Source organism: Carlito syrichta, unplaced genomic scaffold, assembly GCF_000164805.1.
Source record: "Carlito syrichta isolate Samal-C Ts95f unplaced genomic scaffold, Tarsius_syrichta-2.0.1 Scaffold305469, whole genome shotgun sequence".
NCBI lineage: Eukaryota > Metazoa > Chordata > Mammalia > Primates > Tarsiidae > Carlito > Carlito syrichta.
The window spans coordinates 972,437-990,761 of NW_007249565.1; the positions used below are offsets into that span (position 1 = coordinate 972,437).

The 18,325-nt window shown below is 50.4% G+C and overlaps 1 long non-coding RNA gene across 2 annotated transcripts in view; it reads right to left on the minus strand.

Annotated features, from left to right (window-relative positions):
* LOC110595948 overlaps positions 1–18,325 on the minus strand; it is a 102,965-nt gene that overhangs the window by 4,948 nt on the left and 79,692 nt on the right. Inside the window, exon 3 of one of the 2 annotated variants that reach the window (XR_002482175.1) lies at positions 11,987–12,149. The exons of the other annotated variant lie outside the window; for it this stretch is intronic. This is a non-coding gene — a long non-coding RNA (uncharacterized LOC110595948). Of the gene's footprint in view, positions 1–11,986; positions 12,150–18,325 lie in introns of those variants that run through there. 2 annotated transcript variants of the gene reach the window in all.

Genomic DNA, 18,325 nt, shown 5'->3' on the forward strand with positions numbered 1-18,325 from the left:
GCGCCTTTAATTCCGGCTACTCAGAAGGCTGAGGTGGAAGGATCGCCAGAGCCCAGCAGGTCGAGGCTGCGGTGGCCGGGAGCGGCCCTGCCTCCAGTCTGGGCGACAGAGTGAGACTCCAACTCAAAAAAAAAAAAGGCCAGGTGTGCTGGCACGCATCTGTAACTCAGGACACTGAGGTAGGGGGATTGCTTAAGCCCAGGAGGTCAAGGCTGCGTGAGCCATGACCATGCCACTGTCCTCCAGCCTGGCCAACAGAGTGAAAACCCATCTTAAAATAAGAAGTCAACTGATACATAACTTTAATTACATCTGCAATGCCCGCTGCAGTAAAATCTTCCACCAAAGAAGGGAGGTTCCCCAGAGAAAGGGTTCTTTGCCCCAGCCTCGGGGAGAGGGCATGGATCGCAGGAGATTCAGGGAGATTCCCAAAGAAACTGGGACTCCCTGAAGGGACATAGACTGGAAGAAGGAAGTGTCAGCAACCCAGCTGATCAGGCTGCAGGACAGCAGAATGTGTTCAGAAGAGGCCTGAGGTCAACGCCAAGGAAAAGCCAAAAGCAGACATCATGGCGGGAGTCAGCCCGAGTGCCAAGCTGCCGTCACCCCCCTCTCCTGGCAGGTCTATTCTGGGCAACAAAGTGAGACCTTGTCTCTACAAAAAATAGAAAAGGTGGCCAGGTGTGGTGGTACACACCTGAAGTGCCAGCTACTCAGGAGGCTGAGGTGGGAGGATCACATGAGTTTAGGTGTCGGAGGCTGCGGTGAGGCATGATGGTGCCACTGCACTCCAGCCAAGGCAACAAAGCGAGAACCCGTCTTAAAAAAGGAAAAGAAAATAAATAAATAAAACGGCCTGCTCACCAAAAGGACAGCAAGTTTCCAATTCTTGAACCCCCTCAAAAACAATACAAAGAACAAAGATGTTGTGAGTATATATAAGTTCGCAAAAGCTGATTGTTAAATATTCAGGAATTTTGCAAACTGGCATTTAAACATTTGGTTGCCTGAAATTGGCCATGGTGGGATTTCGCCACAGAAATTGACAAACCTACAAATCAGGACTTTTGTGTTTTCTCTCCTGAGAGGTCTGGGGGTCCATCGACAGCCAGGCTGATAACAGGGATGATCGCAAGACGGGGTGGGAGGGGTTTCAAGCTGGGGTCAGTTACTCTCCCTCCTTAATATGACTTATTTTTAAAACTGGTACAAGCCGGGTGTGGTGGCCCATGCCTATAATCCCAGCACTTTGGGAGGCGGAGGCGAGAGGATTGCTTGAGCCTACAGGCTCGAGACTAGCCTGGGCGACTGGACAAGACCTCGTTCCTACGACACATCAAATAATTAGCCGGGTATGGTGGCACCCGCCGGTCGTTCCAGCTACTTGGAAGGCTGAGGCGGAAGGATCACCTGAACTTAGCAGGTGATCGAGGCTGCCGTGGCCATGAGCGTGCCACTGCACTCCAGTCTGGGTGACAGTGCAACTCCGAGTCAAAAAAAACAACAACAAAAAACGGATGCAATGGTAGCCATTTTGAATTTTCCCCATTATCCTCCAGAGAGAAAAAATGATGGTCGTAACTCAAAGTTCGCGGTCTTGTCAGTGCTCCCTGCCCCCGGCTGCCTCCCTGAGGCCACAGCATCTCAACACCTTGGCTACCTCCAGCTGGTCCAGGTGCGGTGGCCCTGACATCCACAGGCAGCCGAGAAACACAGTCCAACGGTCCGGGGTTGCTCACCGCTGGCTGCACTGCCGGGACCCGGGCAGCCTGGGCCAGCGAGACAGCTAAGGTCCTCTGGGAGGCCGGGTGTGCCTTCTTGGAAAAGGCCCTTGCTAGGCGGTGGACGGAGCCATGGGTGAATCACATTCAGACTCACAGGGATGATCTCTCTCTCCCGGGCCAGCCCCTCCCCTGATGCTGTCAGATCCAAGGACTTGTAAGTGATACAGCAGCGCTGACGGGCCAGTACGGTGGGCTCCCGACAGCAGCGCTGACGGGCCAGTACGGTGGGCTCCCGACAGCAGCACCAACCGCCTGTCCAGAAGAGGTGAGGTTTCTCACGGCGACGCCCTCTGCAATGCACTCATTCCAGCCAGAGCTTCACTGTCAGGATGTGGACCCCTCCCCAGGCTGGACCCAGAGTTCCAGGAGAGCCGAGGCACCCCCAAGAAGACTCTCCCTGTTTGACCCTGACTTTCACAGCTGTGGTCACCGGGAGCAGAGATTTTTCCACCTGTAACATCTCGGTACCTATCCTGCTGGCGTTTCTCCAGGACTCCCTTCCTCAATAAACACGCAGCAGGAAGTGTGTTCACACAGTGAAGACGCTGGTACATGGAGTGACGAGGGAGCTCCAGGGGCCTCTCACAGTGGAGAGAGGGACGTGGGGGGCTGGCTGCCCGTCTCCTTGAGGGAGGCCCTGCTGACTCCAGCCCAGGGACCGGGCACAGGACGGCCGACGCGGGCCTGGTGGCTGAGCTGGGCTGATGCCATCTGAATTTCTACAGCTCCTTCTTCTCCTTATCACTATGTCATGTAAGCAGTGAGCATCCCGCCCCCTTCGATACAATGCAGACATCAGCAACCAGCATTTGAGTGTCTAAATGGCTAAAGAACCAACTCTGCGCTTGCATCACACAGTGCCTCCACCCCCGCCCACCACAGAGGGTGAAAGCAGCCTCTGAGTTTTCTGTTAGAAGGACCCTTGTGGCCAGCATCTGTGTGCATAGGCACAAAGGACTCAGGAAGGATCACTCAACACATCTACCTGTCTACAGGTTGTCGTGAGCTCCCAGGGCACAGGAGGGCGAGCGGGCTGGAATTCCATCAGATCCCGGAATGCACAGGAATCGAATGTTACCTGGGTCACATGTGGCATCCTCCCTGACATGCAGAAGTGAGGGAGCCAGAGACCGGGCTCTTGCCTGACATGGGGCAGGTGGTGACAGCCACCCACGTCCTAGAGGCAGTCGGCGTCCAGGTCCTATGAACTCATGTTAAAAGGCCGAGGAGGCCGCTGACGGAAGCTGTGTGGACACCACCATTCCTCCTGTCTCCTGATGCAGACAGCAGGATCTTGGGCGTCTCATGAACCTGTCCACCTGTCCTGTCAGGGTCACCTCTCCTCCACTTACCACTGTCCTTGAGCCCGCTGACAAGGTCCTTTTGTCACAGAGACATCTGGAGGCAAAGTGTGGAAAAATAGTACTCTGGGCACAAGTGTTTAATTTCAGGATAAGGGCTGGGCATGCCTGCAATCCCATTATTTTGGAAGACTGAGATGCTTGAGCCCAGGAGTTCGAGGTCAGCCTGAGCAACATAGCAAGACCTGGTCTCTACAAAAAAAAATGAAAATATTAGCCAGGCATGATGGTGCATGCCTATAGTTCCAGCTACTTGGAAGGCTGAGGTGGAAAGATCGCCTGAGGCCAGTAGGTCAAGGCTGTGGTGGCCGTGAGTGTGCCACTGTACTCCAGCCTGCACAAAAGAGTGAGATTCTGACTCAAAAAAAAAAAAAAAAAAGAACAGAGAAGGGTCGGGCATTTAAGCCTGTCATCCCAGCACTTTGAGAGGCCAAAGCAGGAGAAGTGCCTGAGCCCAGGAGTTCAAGAATAGCCTGAGCAACATAGCAAGATCTTGTCTCCATAAAAAAATACGAAAAATTAGCCATGCATGGTGTCACGCGCTTGTAGTCCCAGTTACTTGGAAGGCTGAGGCAAAAGGATTACCTGAGCCCAGCAGGTTCTGGCTGCCATAAGTCATGAGTGTGCCACTGAACTCCAGCCTGGGTGACAGAGTGAGACTCCAATCCAAAAAACAGGAGAAAACTGAGGCTCCAAGTAGCCAATGAACCCTGACAAGGAAATGCTGCTTGTAAGGTGTAGACCCCCCTCGGTTCCTGGAAAGTGTCTGAAGTCTACGATCTGTCCCCGACGCCCAGCCAGTGACAGGTGAATAGCCTCAGCGCCCACAGAGTCCAGACAAAGAAGGTTCAGGATACAATCCTCCAGTAGCACAAAGCACTCTGGAAATGGTCAAGGCACATTGGTCACTCGCTCTCCGGTCCAGGTGCCCTCTCCACGGTCAGGTTCACTCCGTCTAGAACTTCCATTTCAATGAAGGAGAGGAGGCCAGTGTGGAAGAGACATCACCGCCATCTTGTCTCCACTCTGAAATGCTCTCAAAGCCCATCCTTCCCACCCGATGGGTCTCAGCCTTCCTCCTGGTCTGTGTTCTCTGCTGGGTTCATTATCAGAGCTGCCCACAGCCACCATGGCCAGGCTGCTTCTCAGAAGTCAAACAGCTTATCAGAATTAAGTGCCTTGTTTGACAGGGAGGCCAGATGTGCAGACAGAGGCATTTCAAGGCCCCGCGTCTCTGCCCACAATTGTCAGCGTCCAGCGATGACGAGAGTCCGAGGGCGTTGCAAAATAATGATCTTCGCGGGCAGCTCCAATGAGCCCCCATCACAGGATTCTAGAATGTGCGAGTGGACTGAGAGCTCAAAACGCTGGCTCAATTTCCTTTGAGAGACGAGGACAGACCCCAGAGAAAAGCCATCATCTGTCCAGACACTGTGTGTCCACTGTGCGCCTGTTGGGGAGGGACAAACACAAAAAAGACACAAGCCTTTGTTTGGAAATACCAGAGATGACCGAGAGACACGGATACGTGTACCTCAGGCCCACACACATTTCTCGAGGGCCCACTAACCCTGGGGCCCCTCACCAGACCCACGGCCGTCACAGTGGCTGTGAGGGCCCAGACCTAGCCCCGTGGATGTGTCTATAGTTCCCCGCAGATAGTGAATATTTCTAGGAAGGTCTTTTCATCTGTGTGACTCCAGGGTTCACACAGTTTCATTTCAGGATGGGCCGCTTCAATGGAATTGAGTCAAATGAAGGAACGAGTCCATGTTGCTGGCAACACAAACACAGACAAGGCGCATTTCCTCACCCCAAGGCAATGACCGTAGCTCAGAGAGGAAGATGGAAAAGTAAGGACTCACAGCAAGTTCAAGGGCACTGCATAACCACTGCAGGTTCAAGGACAGTGTATAATCACAGCAAGTTCAAGGGCACTGCATGTGTCCCAGCTCTGCCAGAGCCTCTCCTAATGGCGAGGCACAAGTTAGGACCATGTGTCACCCGTGCCACAGCGTCCAAGTCCATCCACCACCTCTGTCCTCTTCAAAGTCCCTATGGCCAAGAAACAGGGGATGCGTCTCTCCCACCCATCCCCAACACCCAGCAAGTGTTCAATCAACATTTGTGGAATGAAGAGATCAGGGTATAACATTTAACAGATATGAAATAAAGGCAGGGTCTAGCTATGTGGCCCAAGTTAGTCTTGAACTCCTGGCCTCAAGCAATCCTCCTGCCTCATCTTCCCAAAGGGCTGGGATTATTATTATTATTTTGTCAGAGTCTCAGTCTGTCGCCCAGGCTGGAGTGGAGTGGCACGCTCATGGCCTCTGCAGTCACGACCTGCTGGACTCAGGTGATCCTTCTACCTCAGCTTTCCAAGTAGCTGGAACCACAGATGAGTGCCACCACACTCAGCTAACTTTTTGATTTATTGTAGAGACGAGGTCTCGCCAAGTTGCCCAGACTGGTCTCGAACCCCTGGGCTCAGGCAATCTTCTCGCCTCAGCCTCCCAAGGTGCTGGGATTACAGGTGTTAGCCACTACATCCGGCCACAAAAACATGTTATAATTTCATAATAGAGTTACAAGGTGGTAATGTGCTTACACAGAGGAAGAAGTGGCTTGTTTTGCCAGGAAAAAAAAGAACAATATTTTGCAAACATTTACACACACACACACACACACACACACACACACACACACACACACACACACACATCATGCAGCTCCTGCCATGACAGCAGCAACCACTGGCTAACTATTTGCCAGGCGTCGCCCGGAGAATGCTCACAACAGCCTTATAAGGACACCAGTATTATGATCCCCATCGTACAGAGGAGGAGAAGAAGATGGCAGGTCTGAGGGCACAGAGCTAGCAAAGGTGAGAGTCATGACATGAGTCCCTGTAGCCTCCCACTAGACCGTGACCTCAAATCAGGAGGCTCGGGGGGGGAAAGAGAAATGACATTGTTTCTGCAAAACCAAAAGCGGCCAGCATGGGGTTGAGCAGACCGTGGGAACACAGCGGGCCCAGCCTTCACGCCCCATGGCACCCCGCGACCATCGTGAGCTGGAACGCTCGGCCCCGCCCTGTACCAGCCCCATCCAGTGATGCTGAACTGTTGAAAGCGCAGACCCCTCCCCCTCTAGACCAGGTAAATCTCATCTCTGGAGCAGGGTGGGAGTGGGGAGAGGTACGGATAGCGCTTGCAATTCCCCAGGGGACTGTGACATGCAGTCAGGGCCGGGCACTCCTACAGTGGCTTGTTTACAGGGGACAGAACAGGGCCCTGGCAGGAGGAGCGACCGAGGAATGGAGAGAATCAAAAGGGAGGAGGAGAAAGAATGGACTGACTGTCTGACTGTTGTTTTCTTAGACGGGGTCTCCATGAACTCTGCCTGTGGCCCACAGCTCCCTGGCACGCCCAGCAGGCCCACATTGGATCCCTTTGGCATGGAGAGGGTGCTCGCGGCCTGCGACCCTAACATCCTGCCCAACGGCAGCTGGAGACCTTACAAAAGCCCCTCGACTCTCGAAGGCTGGGTTTCCCCGTTTGCAAAATAAGAATCATCACCCTTGGTCCAGAGGGCGTCTGTGGGCACTCAAGGAGATATGGATACTGAAGAAGTCACTCAAACACAAAACAAAGAAACAGAAGAGCACCAACCTCAGAGAAAGCACCCTCACTGCCTCCTTGGAGGCTGGTGAGGAGGGAGGATGCGGCAGAGACCTGGGCCCGAGGCCGGAGCAGCCTTCGCCAGCAAGTCTAGAAATCGTCCTGCCCACATATCTCTCTTCAGCCAGACGAGGCACCGTATGCCCCCACTCCCCTCACGTGGCAAACTCCTATGAAGCCTCGGGGCTGATGCTGTGACCTAACTCGGAGGAGATAAGGTGCCTACCAAATGCCTGGGAAAGCAGCGTGCACTACAGAGGCGGGACAGAGGAATGATGCATCGTGACTCACAGATCTCAAGGTCAACAGGAACCTCGGCGGGGACAGAGCAACAGACGGCTCCCTCTAGCCTTGTCCTCCAGTAGGACCGGCATGGCGCTGATCAGAGGCAGCTCATCCATCCATCTATCCAGCTATAATCCATCCGTCTGTCTGTCTATCGTTATCTCTGCCTATCATCTATATTCTATCATGTCTAACCATCATTATCTATCATTTATCAATTATTATCATCTACCTACCTAACTCTATCTTTCAAATATTTTCTCTGTCTGTCATCTATTGGTCATCTACCTCTCTATCAGCTGTCTATCATCTAACTATCTGTCATCTATCTATCAACCTATCCTTTATCTGTCTGTCTACCATCTATCTATCTATATATCTGTCTACCTAGGGGTAGACCATGGGAACACAGCCGACCCTGCCTTCATGACCCATCATGCCAACCATAAGCCAGAATACAGGAACCAGCCCTGTACCAACCCAATTTAGTGATTCTCTCTGTCTATCTATCTATCTATCTATCTATCTATCTATCTATCTATCTGCCCATCCAGCCAGCCATCTACCCACCTTTCTCCTTTCATTCAGTTGCTTGCTGTCTGCCCGTTGTTCCAGCCTCTCCACCCTGCATATGATCTTCGGAGTCACACAAAGCCTATCTGACTTCCTCCCAGCCTCCACTATTTGGAGACAACCATCATGGAAGTCCGCCTTCCACCCCTAACACTCAGTGTCTCTGTGCTTCTCAGCTTGGGTTACCATGACAGAATACCACAGATTGGGTGACGTAAATAATATACTTATTTCCTCACAGTTCAGAGACTGAAACTGGGCTCAGTTTGTCATCCCAGCACTTTGGGAGGCCGAGGTGAGGTGGATTGCCTGAGCCCGCAGGTTGGAGACCCACCTGGGCAACTTGGTGAGACCTCGTCTCTACAGTAAATCAAACATTAGCCGGGCATGGTAGCGCATGCCTATAGTTCCGGCTACTTGGAAGGCTAAAGCGGAAGGATCCCCGGAGCCCCGGAGGTCGAGGCTGCGGTGGCCAGGAGCATGCCACCACCCTCCAGCCTGGGTGATAGAGTGAGATTCCAACTCAAAAAAAAAACGATAAAAGCACCAGGGGCTTTAACAACTGGGAGAAACATCATCCTGAAACTGAACTTTGAAGGTCATTGAAACAAGTGTTGTACCCCATAAAACCACTACCCCTAAAGCTACTACCACGGAAGTGGGATTGAGACAGGGCACAGTTTAAGGCACATGTCAGTCTCATGGCAGTGCGGTGGTGCACAGTACCGCCACAGAAGCTTTCCCCGGAGAGCTGTTCTTATCAGTCTTACAGAAGAGTCTTGCTGTCCCGCCTGGGAAACATTTATCTCTTTTTACATCAATTTGACTTTTCTGAAATCATGTCATATCGAGCTATAAGTCTTACTCAAATCTATTTCCTATGTCAGGAATTTTATCAATGAGAAATGTGGAGAGAAACGCCCAGCAAAACGCTTGCGTATTTTAAAATCCAAACAAACTTTGCATTCTGTCTCAGGAACGACGTGGTTGACCCTTTGTCATCTCAGACACTGAACACAGGGACTGTGCCACGAGGCCACTCGTCTTCGAGCGTAGCGTCACGTGGTCCACAGTCACATAAAAATATGTCAGGACAGGCACAGCCATCATTTGTATCGGATTCACCGAGTGGCAGGAAGTTCTACAGTGTGTTTCTCAAAACCTCATGTTGACCTGTTATCAAAAAAAAAAAAAAAAAAACAAGCAAACTACTTTGAAAAATCACAGAGCTCTGGTTCAAGGTTTGTTTCATACCATCTGTGTGTTCTTAACGTCTTTAGACAAAAAAGCTTTACAGTTCAATTAATGTTTCCCCTCTGGGTGCAATTTAACAGGAAAGCCTGACAGAAAGAATGAGAGAAAGCTGACTATTAACTAGTTCTATACAATGCTACCTGTGCTTCATGCAGGACACAGAGAATAGGCCTTGATGTGGTAAACAATTTAAAAGAAAGACTTTGTTATGCGGTGCTTTTCTGACTGTAGCTAAAATAATTTTTAATCATAAAACATGACGGGCACAGTGGCTCACGCCTCTAACCTCAGTACTTTAGGAAGCAGAGGCGAGAGGATTGCCTGAGCCCAGGGTTCAAGACCAGCCTGGGCACCATGGTGAGACCTTATCTGTACAATAAATCCAAAACAGTCGGGCGTCATGGCACACGCCTGCAGTTCTAGCTACTTAGAAGGCTGAGGCGGAAGGATTACCCGAGTCCTGCAGGTAGAAGCTGCCGTGGCCATGAGTGTCACTGCACTCCAGCCTGGGCGACGGAGTGAGACTCCTACTCAAAAAAAAATCTGGAAAACATCATTGTTTCATCATACTTATTGGAAGATCATTACTTTCGCTGAAAGACTAAATTTGTTTCCCTTCTTTCCCTTGCTCTTTAACTCGAAAAAAATGTTTCTGCAAATGATGTAAGCAGTTATCGAACACTTGACATGTTTTTGAGCAGTGCAACTTAACATCTGGATGCTTTGCGATTAGCTTGATTACATCACTGATAAAAAAGTGATGTGTATTCATGGCAGTCTGACCATATATTTATGCTGTCTAGGTATAGGAGGCTATAATTCTATGGGGAAAAGGATTTGACAGTGATCAGTTGTCTGCAAAGACCTGCTACAAGAGCTAAAACATCCAGGGTGAACCATGAAGTGACAGTATATGTTAGACCGACCTTAGCCTCTGGTTCTAGACAGACCTGGACACAGACCGCAGTGAGCCCCTATAACCAGCCCAGCTGATTGGCAGGAACAATGGCGCACTGCCCGCAAGGGCTCAGCACTTTGTCCAGCATAGTCAGAGCTCGATAAATATACACCCGTAAGTCTGTTTTTACTTATTATCACCACCATTATCATCGTTACTAGAGTTGCATCTAGGGAGACATCGGGCCAGGTCAAAGCAGAGGCATCCAGAAGACAAACGGGGAACCAGAAAGGTGCTGGGGCAGCCTAGACAGCTAAGGAGGTTGCAGGGGTCATGTCAGAAAACGAGTCCCCAAAGGAGCAAGGAGCAAGTGAGAGATGAGGACCGTCTTTTCTGGAGCGAACTCAGTGAAATTGCCAGAGCCTTGCAGTGGGCGGTGGGGGGGTTGTACCTTTTTGCCCCAGCCTCCTCAGTGATGACTTGGAAGAATGCAGCTGGGCCCTGTAGCTCATAATCCCAGCACTCTGGGAGGCCAAGGTGGGAGGATCACTTGAGTCCAGGAGTTCGAGACCAGTCTGGGCCGCATAGTGAGACCTTGTCTCTATAATAAACTTTTTTAAATAGCCGGATGTAGTGGCACACGCCTGCAGTCCCAGCTACTTGGGAGGCTGAGGCAGAAGGACTGCCTGAGCCCAAGGGGGTAAAGGCTGCGGTGAGCTGTGATTGTGCCACTGCACTCCAGCCTGGGTGACAGAGACCCCAACTCAAAAAATAATAGACAGCTAGCTGGATAGACAGACAGAGAGGAAGAATGTTACACAGTAGCCAAAGGTAATGTTCGCTGGCATTTGAAACAACTCGGGGTGCACCGCAGGCCCTCACTCAGAAGTCACCTGCTCTCACACCCCTCTTCTTAAATCAAGGCATGTGTGCCCTGAAAACAAACCTATACAAAAATAAACCCACTTCTACTAAATCTCACACTAACTCCAAAAGTCTGGTGACCATTAACAATTCCTGGGAGAAGACAGGCACGGTGGCTCACGCCTGTCATCCCAGCACTTTGGGAGGCAGAGGTGAGAGGATTGCTTGAGCTCAGGGGTTCGAGACCAGCCTGGACAACTTGGTGAGACCTCATCTCTACAATAAATCAAAAAATTAGCCAGGCGTGGTGGCACACGCCTATAGTTCCAGCTACCTGGAATGCTAAGGCAGAAGGATCACCCGAGCCCAGCAGGCTGAGGCCACGGTGGCCATGAGCGTGCCACTGTACTCCAGCGTGGGCGACTGAGTGAGACACTCCAATTCAAAAAAAACAAAAACAAACCGAAAAACAATTCCTGGGAGAAAATGATGACGATTCACTCACTCATTCATTGGGCTTAGAGACACAGAGTCTCACTTAACCAACCACCGCTTGTCACTTAGCAAATTCTTAATCTCCCTCCTCTGGGAACACCAAAATGATATAAGCTCAGGAACAAAGATTCCCCCCCACCCCAAGTTTTCCGGGGAACCACTTCCAGTTTCCTCAGTGACAGGGAGGACAAGTCAAGCAGCATGGACCACAGGCCTTATGTGTCTACAACTCACATGTTCGGTGACGGGTCAGAGGCAGGAGCACGGTCAGTAGAGGGGAACGCCGCCCAGCATGGCCCGGTAGGAAAACACTGCAGAGGACGGCATGGGAGGCTCAGGCCTCGACGCCCACGTGCAGCACGCCGCAAGCACACCCACGGCCTGTCTTACTATGGTATTAAGACATGCTCTTCACGTGACAAAACATGAGAGTAAGGGCCTCCACTCTCACGACTTCCAGTCACATTTCCCAGAAGCGTCTGTTAGCAGGAAGTGCTTCCTTTCTCAGAATCCCTTCTGTGTGTAGGCACAGACACATAGACACACACACACACACACACACACACACACACACACACACACACACACACGGAATATATCACTGTCTTGTTTTTGCAAAAATGAGCCAATTCTATACAAAAAGCACAATTGTCTTTTTCAATGAATTGACCATGACCCCATTCCATGTTGGTACATACAAGGGGGAACATCCTCAAAAAAAAAAAAACAAAAACACCAGAATTTATTGATTAAAAATTGTGTATTCTTACATATTTAAATGTGAGTCACCTTCAAAATCCTCTCTCTTGGATGCAATACTATCGAGATGCTTTTTTCCACTGCTCAGAACAGTCTCTGAGCTTATCCGTTTGGATGCCTTTTTGGTGCTTCAGCCATTTTTTTGTTTCAGCCCTTCCATATCGGTGAGCTGTTTCCCTTTCGGGACTTTTTTCATCTGGGGAAACAAAAAAAAGTCGCTCGGGGCAAGCCTGGGCGAATAAAGAGAACACATCATGGGAGTTATGCTGTTTTTGGTCGAAAACGGAACACTCAGTGCGGTGGGGGGAGCGATCCTCGTAAATCACAAATCACGAAATGGTCAAACGTGTTGAAAGAATCTCAAAAAAGAATTCATTGAAGCCGAACACAGCTTCTCTCAACAACACTAGCTGGTCCACTGATGCCGATGGGTTCCTGGAACGCTTGCCTAGCAGGGAAGCCTGGACTCCAAGAGGCCTGCCCTCCGAAAGATGATTCTGGGATTTTTTGAGCCTCTCTCACATACATCTATCTTGCGGTTTGTATTTTACTTCCTCCCCCCGGCTTTTTTTTTAGTTTTCATTTTGAAATAATTTTACACTTAAATAAGAGTTTAAAAAACAGAGAATTCTCATTTAGCCTTAAGGCTTCCAGTATTAACATCTCATACAACCACAGAACAATGATCGATTTGTATCAAGAAACTAACTTGAGCACAAGGTCATTGCTTCACCTGGAGACCCAATTCAAATTTCACCAGTAGCGTCTGTTTCCAATTCAGCGTTCAGTACAGAGTCACACAATGCATGGAGTGGCCCTCTCCCTTAGAGTCTCTTAACCCTGAGATGTACCCTGCATCTTTAAAATAAAAATAAAAATAAACCTGGAATAATTCCTCGGTCATTCCCTGTCTTTGATTTTTGAAGAGCACTGACCAGTTACTGGGCAGAATGTCGCTCAGTGTGTGTTTGTCCAATATTTCCTCCTTACTAAATTCGGGTTACACGTGTGGCAGGAATACCCCGGAAGGGACGGCCGACCCCACAGCAGAAAGAGGCCACATACACAATGACTCTGGAGTATCCTGGGATGCCAAAAAGTAAGGCAGTGTTCGAGGAATGATGGGGAAGTGTCAGAAAGACATGGGACCCAAGATGCATCCCGATGGCCAGTCTAAGGAAATCTTGAGCGAAACATGCATTAGGGTCATGGATTATACACAATATAGTATAAAATCTGGGAAGCCACACTGGTAAAAATGGTGAAATTCTTTTCTTTTCTTTTTATCTTTATTCTTTTGAGATGGAGTCTCACTCTGTCGCCCAGACTGGAGTGCAGTGGCACGCTCCTGGCCACTGCAACCTCAACCTGCCAGACCCCGGCCATCCCGCCGCCTCAGCCTTCCAAGTAGCTGGAACTACAGGTGCGTGCTACCACGTCCAGCCAATTATTGATTTATTGTAGAGATGAGGTCTCGCCAAGTTGCCCAGGTGAGTCTTGAACCTACAGGCTCAGGTAATCCACTCAGCTCGGCTTCCCAAAGTGCCGGGATTACAGGCTGAGTCCCCGAGCCCGGCCGATGAAATTCTTTTAAATGTGGAAGAAAGGAAAGATCTTCCTTGCAGTAAAATGTTAGTTGATAAACAGAGAAGAGAGGTAATAATGCAAACAGAAAAACACGATCTGACAAACACCATACTGATAACTGCTTCTGGCAAGAATTATTAACGAATGCCAACATTAGTTTTGATGAAACAAGTAGTAAGACCCTTATACAGCTCCAAAGTTCCTCCCAACAAGTCACAAATGATAAAGAAAAGAACAGAATCTTTATGGTAGAGAAACCGGGAAGGCATCACCCCGAGCAAGCCAAGGAGATAAAACCAGCAGTCATGGGTCAGCCCAACCCTGCGTGCCTCTCGATCTGAGGCACCAAGGAGGACACAAGCATCCCACATGATTCCATGGCTGCTGGGCATGAGACTCTGGACCAGCTGGGTGGTCCTTGAGGTCCTGCTATGTTCGCAACGCTGTAGGACAAATGTCTTTGGAAGTTCCCCCTCTGTTTCTAGAAGACAGACTCCCAGTAGTGGGATTGCGGAGCCTGGGGGTACACACACAATAAACTCAAAGAAGTCCTGCCAATCCCTCCTCCAGAGAGGCTGGTTCCCTCTGTCCCCACACACCTCCCTCACCAGCACACAGCACTGCCACCTGCCACAATGCCAAAAACTGGGGCAAAGCAAGCCTGGTGTGGCTGTGTCAGCACCTGGGCAGAGGCACTGAGTACAGCAGGAGCCAGACGAACCCACGGCCCCGGAAGCTTCAGGATGTGGAGGGATCTGTGAGGTTTAATCAAGCCAGGGCTCCAGGACTCGCTGCAGACAATAGCAGGCACCTGTGGAAAGATGTCAGGGGAAGGATGACACTCTAGCCGCCTGCTGGATGCTGTGGGGGTGGCTGGCTACTCAGAAGTGACTCAAGAGCTCCAGCTAGCCCAAGCCACACCTGGCCCCGTCTCCAGCCTTCAGTCTGAAAATCTACAACAGTTCAGGCACTGTGGCTCACACCTGCAGTCCCAGCACTTTGAGAGGCTGAGGCTAGAGGACTGCTTGAGGCCAGGAGTTTGAGACCCACCTGGGCAACAGAGTGAGACTCCGTAACTACTTAAAAACAAAACAAAAACAACATACACATACACACACACACACATACACACACACATACATATATATAAAAGTCTGGGTTGGGGACAATGGCCCATGCCTATAATCTCTGCATTTTGGGAGGCCCAGGTGGGAGGATCGTTTGATGCCAGGACTTTGAGACCAGCCTGGGCAGCACAGTGAGATCCATCTCTGGGGGGGGGGAACCAAAGCAATACAACCTTATTGATGATAATGACCAACCAACCAACCTTTGTGCTGTCTTTTACAATCAATTTCGTTGTCACTTTATGTGGATTTCACAACTTGGAGAAAGACATCACCTTTGCAGGTGGCAAAGAGTGGAAAATCAGAGAGGTGGAGTAACCTGATGAGGGTTGCACAGCCGGAGAGTGAGAACGGTGTTCAGTGCCTGGAAAGCTGCTTCAGAGTACCGGGAGGTACTCCATCTCCTGGTCCGGGCCCCTGTCTCAATCCAGGACCACGGATGTTGTAAGGACACATGGTCTCATCTCCACAGCCCAGGGAGGCACGGCTGTCAGCCCCATTTTGCAGGAGAGAAAGCCGATATTTTGTCCCAGGCCTCCCTGCCAGTCAGAAGTGGGCTGAGAATGCCCGCTGGCCTCCTGTGACCGCCAGGCTCACGCTCCTGGTGACCCGTCTCTCCAAGAAGAAAGACCTTGCTGGAAGCTGGCTTTGCTCCGGGCATTCAGCAGCCTGGACAGACAGGACAGCCACAGGACCCAGCGGCACGCACCTCTCTCCCCATCTGGGATGAACACAGGTAGAGGGGGGGAAGAGCTGGCACCAAGGCCACAGTCCCCCCTTGCCCGAACTCAGTAGATGTGCAGCTCTCGATCGCCTACTGTATACATGCCGGTGGAGAACACAGATCTGCTTGACAAACAGATTTTCATCATAATTCACGGGAGCTGATTCAGGGAACCTCACTGTGTATCAAAATCCAGAAGGCGGGTCCCCCAGCCCTCAATGTACGTGGTAAAGTCCCAGCTGCCAGTGTGACCTTACTGGAGATAAGGCCTTTATGGAGGTGAGTAAGGCTAAACAAGGTCATGGGAGTGAAGCCTCAATCTGAAAGGATACGTGTCCTTCTAAGAAGAAGCAACAGGGCTGGGTGCAGTGGCTCATGTCTGTAATCCCAGCACTTTCAGAGGCCAAGGAAGGAGGATGACTTGAACCCAGGAGTTCGAGACCAACCTGGGCAACACAGCAAGACCTTATCTCTATAAAAAAAAATCAAAACATCAGTTGGGTGTCGTGGCACGTGCCTATAATCCCAGCTACTCGGGAGGCTGAGGTGGGAGGATCGCCTGAGTCCGGGAGGTTGAGGTTGGGTGAGCTGCGACCATGTCACTGCACTCCAGCCTGGGCAACAGAGTAAGACACTGACTCAAAAATAAGATTAAAGCCAGGCTCGGTGGTTCAGCCTGTCATCCCGCGCTTTTGGGAGGCTGAGATGAGTGGATTGCCTGAGCCCGCGGGTTCGAGACCAGCCTGGGCAGCGAGACCTCATCTCTACAATCAATCAAAAAATCAGCCAGGTGTGGTAGCGCATGCCTGTAATTCCGGCTACTCGGAAGGCTGAGGCGGAAGGATCGCCGGAGCCCAGCAGGTCGAGGCTGCGGTGGCCGGGAGCGGCCACTACACTCCAGTCTGGGCGACAGAGTGAGACTCTAACTCAAAAAAAAAAAAAATAAGATTAAATTAAAAAGATAAAATAAAATTTAAAAGAGAAGAAACACCAGAGAGCATCCCTTCCCCGGCCCCCCGTGACAGCCAAATGAGGACGCAGGAGAAGGTGGCAATCTGGAAGCCAACAAGAGAGTCCTTTGCCAGAAGTGGAAACAGTTGGCCCCTTGATCTTGGACTTCCCAGTCTCGAGAACTGTGAGAAAACAAATGTCTGTCACTGAAGCTACAGTGTTTTGTGATAGCAGCCCAGATAGAGGAAGACAGCGTCAGACCAGGGGTCTGATTGCTTTATCTTTTGAGTATATTCTCATCACTCGAGTCTGAGCACAGCCCTCAAACCCTGGGTAAGATTTCCTTATAATGTGTAGGCAAGGAGGCCTGCATTATGATTACAAAACATACAAAGTAACAAAGACATTTGGTTAAAAAAGAAATGAACAAAAATAGAAGCTGTAACTTTTTTTCTCACAATCTGTTATGAGCTGAACAGCGTCTCCCCAAAACGACATGCTGACACCCTAACCCCCAGCTGCAAATGGGACCTTACTTGGAAATAGGGTCGTCGCAGATGAAATCAAGCCAACTCGGGGTCACATGGGATCAGGGAGGGCATAATTGTAAGAAGAGGGAAAATTTAGAGCCAGACACACAGGAGAGCAGGACATGTGGAGACAGAGGCAGGGACTGGCTTGATGCTACTGCAAAACTGAAACAGTAAGAACTTCCAGCAGCCCCCAGGGACTGGGAGAGAGAAAGGGTGTGTCTCCCCAGAGCCTTCTGAGGGAACACAATCCTAAGAACACCTCTGCGGGCTTCTAGCCTCCACAAACACGACAGAACACACTTCTGTTGTTTTGAGCAGCCTAATTCGTGGCATTGGTTTTCTTGTTTGTTTTTTGTTTTGGGGTTGGAGTCTCACTCTGTCACCCAGGCTGGAGTGCAGTGACATGACTGCAGCTCACCGCAGCCTCTGCCTGCTGGGCTCAGGCGATCCTTCTGCCTCAGCCTTCCAAGTATAGCAGGGACTACAGGCACGTGCCACCATGCCCGGCTAACTTTTTTTGTATTTATTATAGAGATGAGGTCTTGTCAAGTTGCCCAGGCAGGTCTCAAACCCACGGGCTCAAGCAATCCTCTCCCAAAGTGCTGGGATTATAGGTGAGCCACCACACCCGGCCTTTGTGGCATGGTTATATAGCAGCCCTAGGAAACGGACACACACCCCAATACATCTGCACATCCCACTGAATAAAAAAGAGGGAAGCGGAAATTGCCATGGAGAAATTATAGAACATGTACAAGGCTGCTTCTGTGTGCAGCGGGTGACATTCTCATGGTCAATGAGAATTCCTGAGGAATATCGTGATTTGTCATAAACCAAATTTCTGGCCAGACTCGGTGCCTCATGCCTGTCATCCTGGCACTTTGGAAGGCCAAGGTGGGATCATTGTTTGAGCCCAGGTGTTCAAGACCAGCCTAGGCAACATAATGAGACTTCGTCTATGGCTCCCACCAAAAAAAAAATCAATCCATCAAATTTCACCCTCAAAAACGTCTTGGGCAACCCTCTCGCGTCTCCTTCCTGCTCTGGGAGCTTTTCAGTCCTCTCAATAAATCCTGCTTTCTCAAAAAAACAAGTAAGTAAATGACGTCTCAGCATTAAAGCAGCAAAACAATGGTCCACATGCTGGTAGGAAGGTGCATTCAGTCGAGCAGGACTGTGGTCGGGGAGGACCTGCTAGGATCTGAATGTGTGTCACTAGCCCAAAAATCCAAGTGTTGAAATCCTAGCCCTCAAGGTGATGGTATCTGAAGCTGGAGCCTATGGGAGGAGATCAGGGCATGAGGGTGTAGCCCTCATGCATGTGGCTGGGGCCCTGAACAAAGAAATTGAGGAGAGCTCCCTCGTCCCTTGTCGCTCCCTCCACAGACGGACGCAGTGAAAGACACCACCATCTGCAAACCGAAAGGGTGTCCTCACCAGACACGGCACC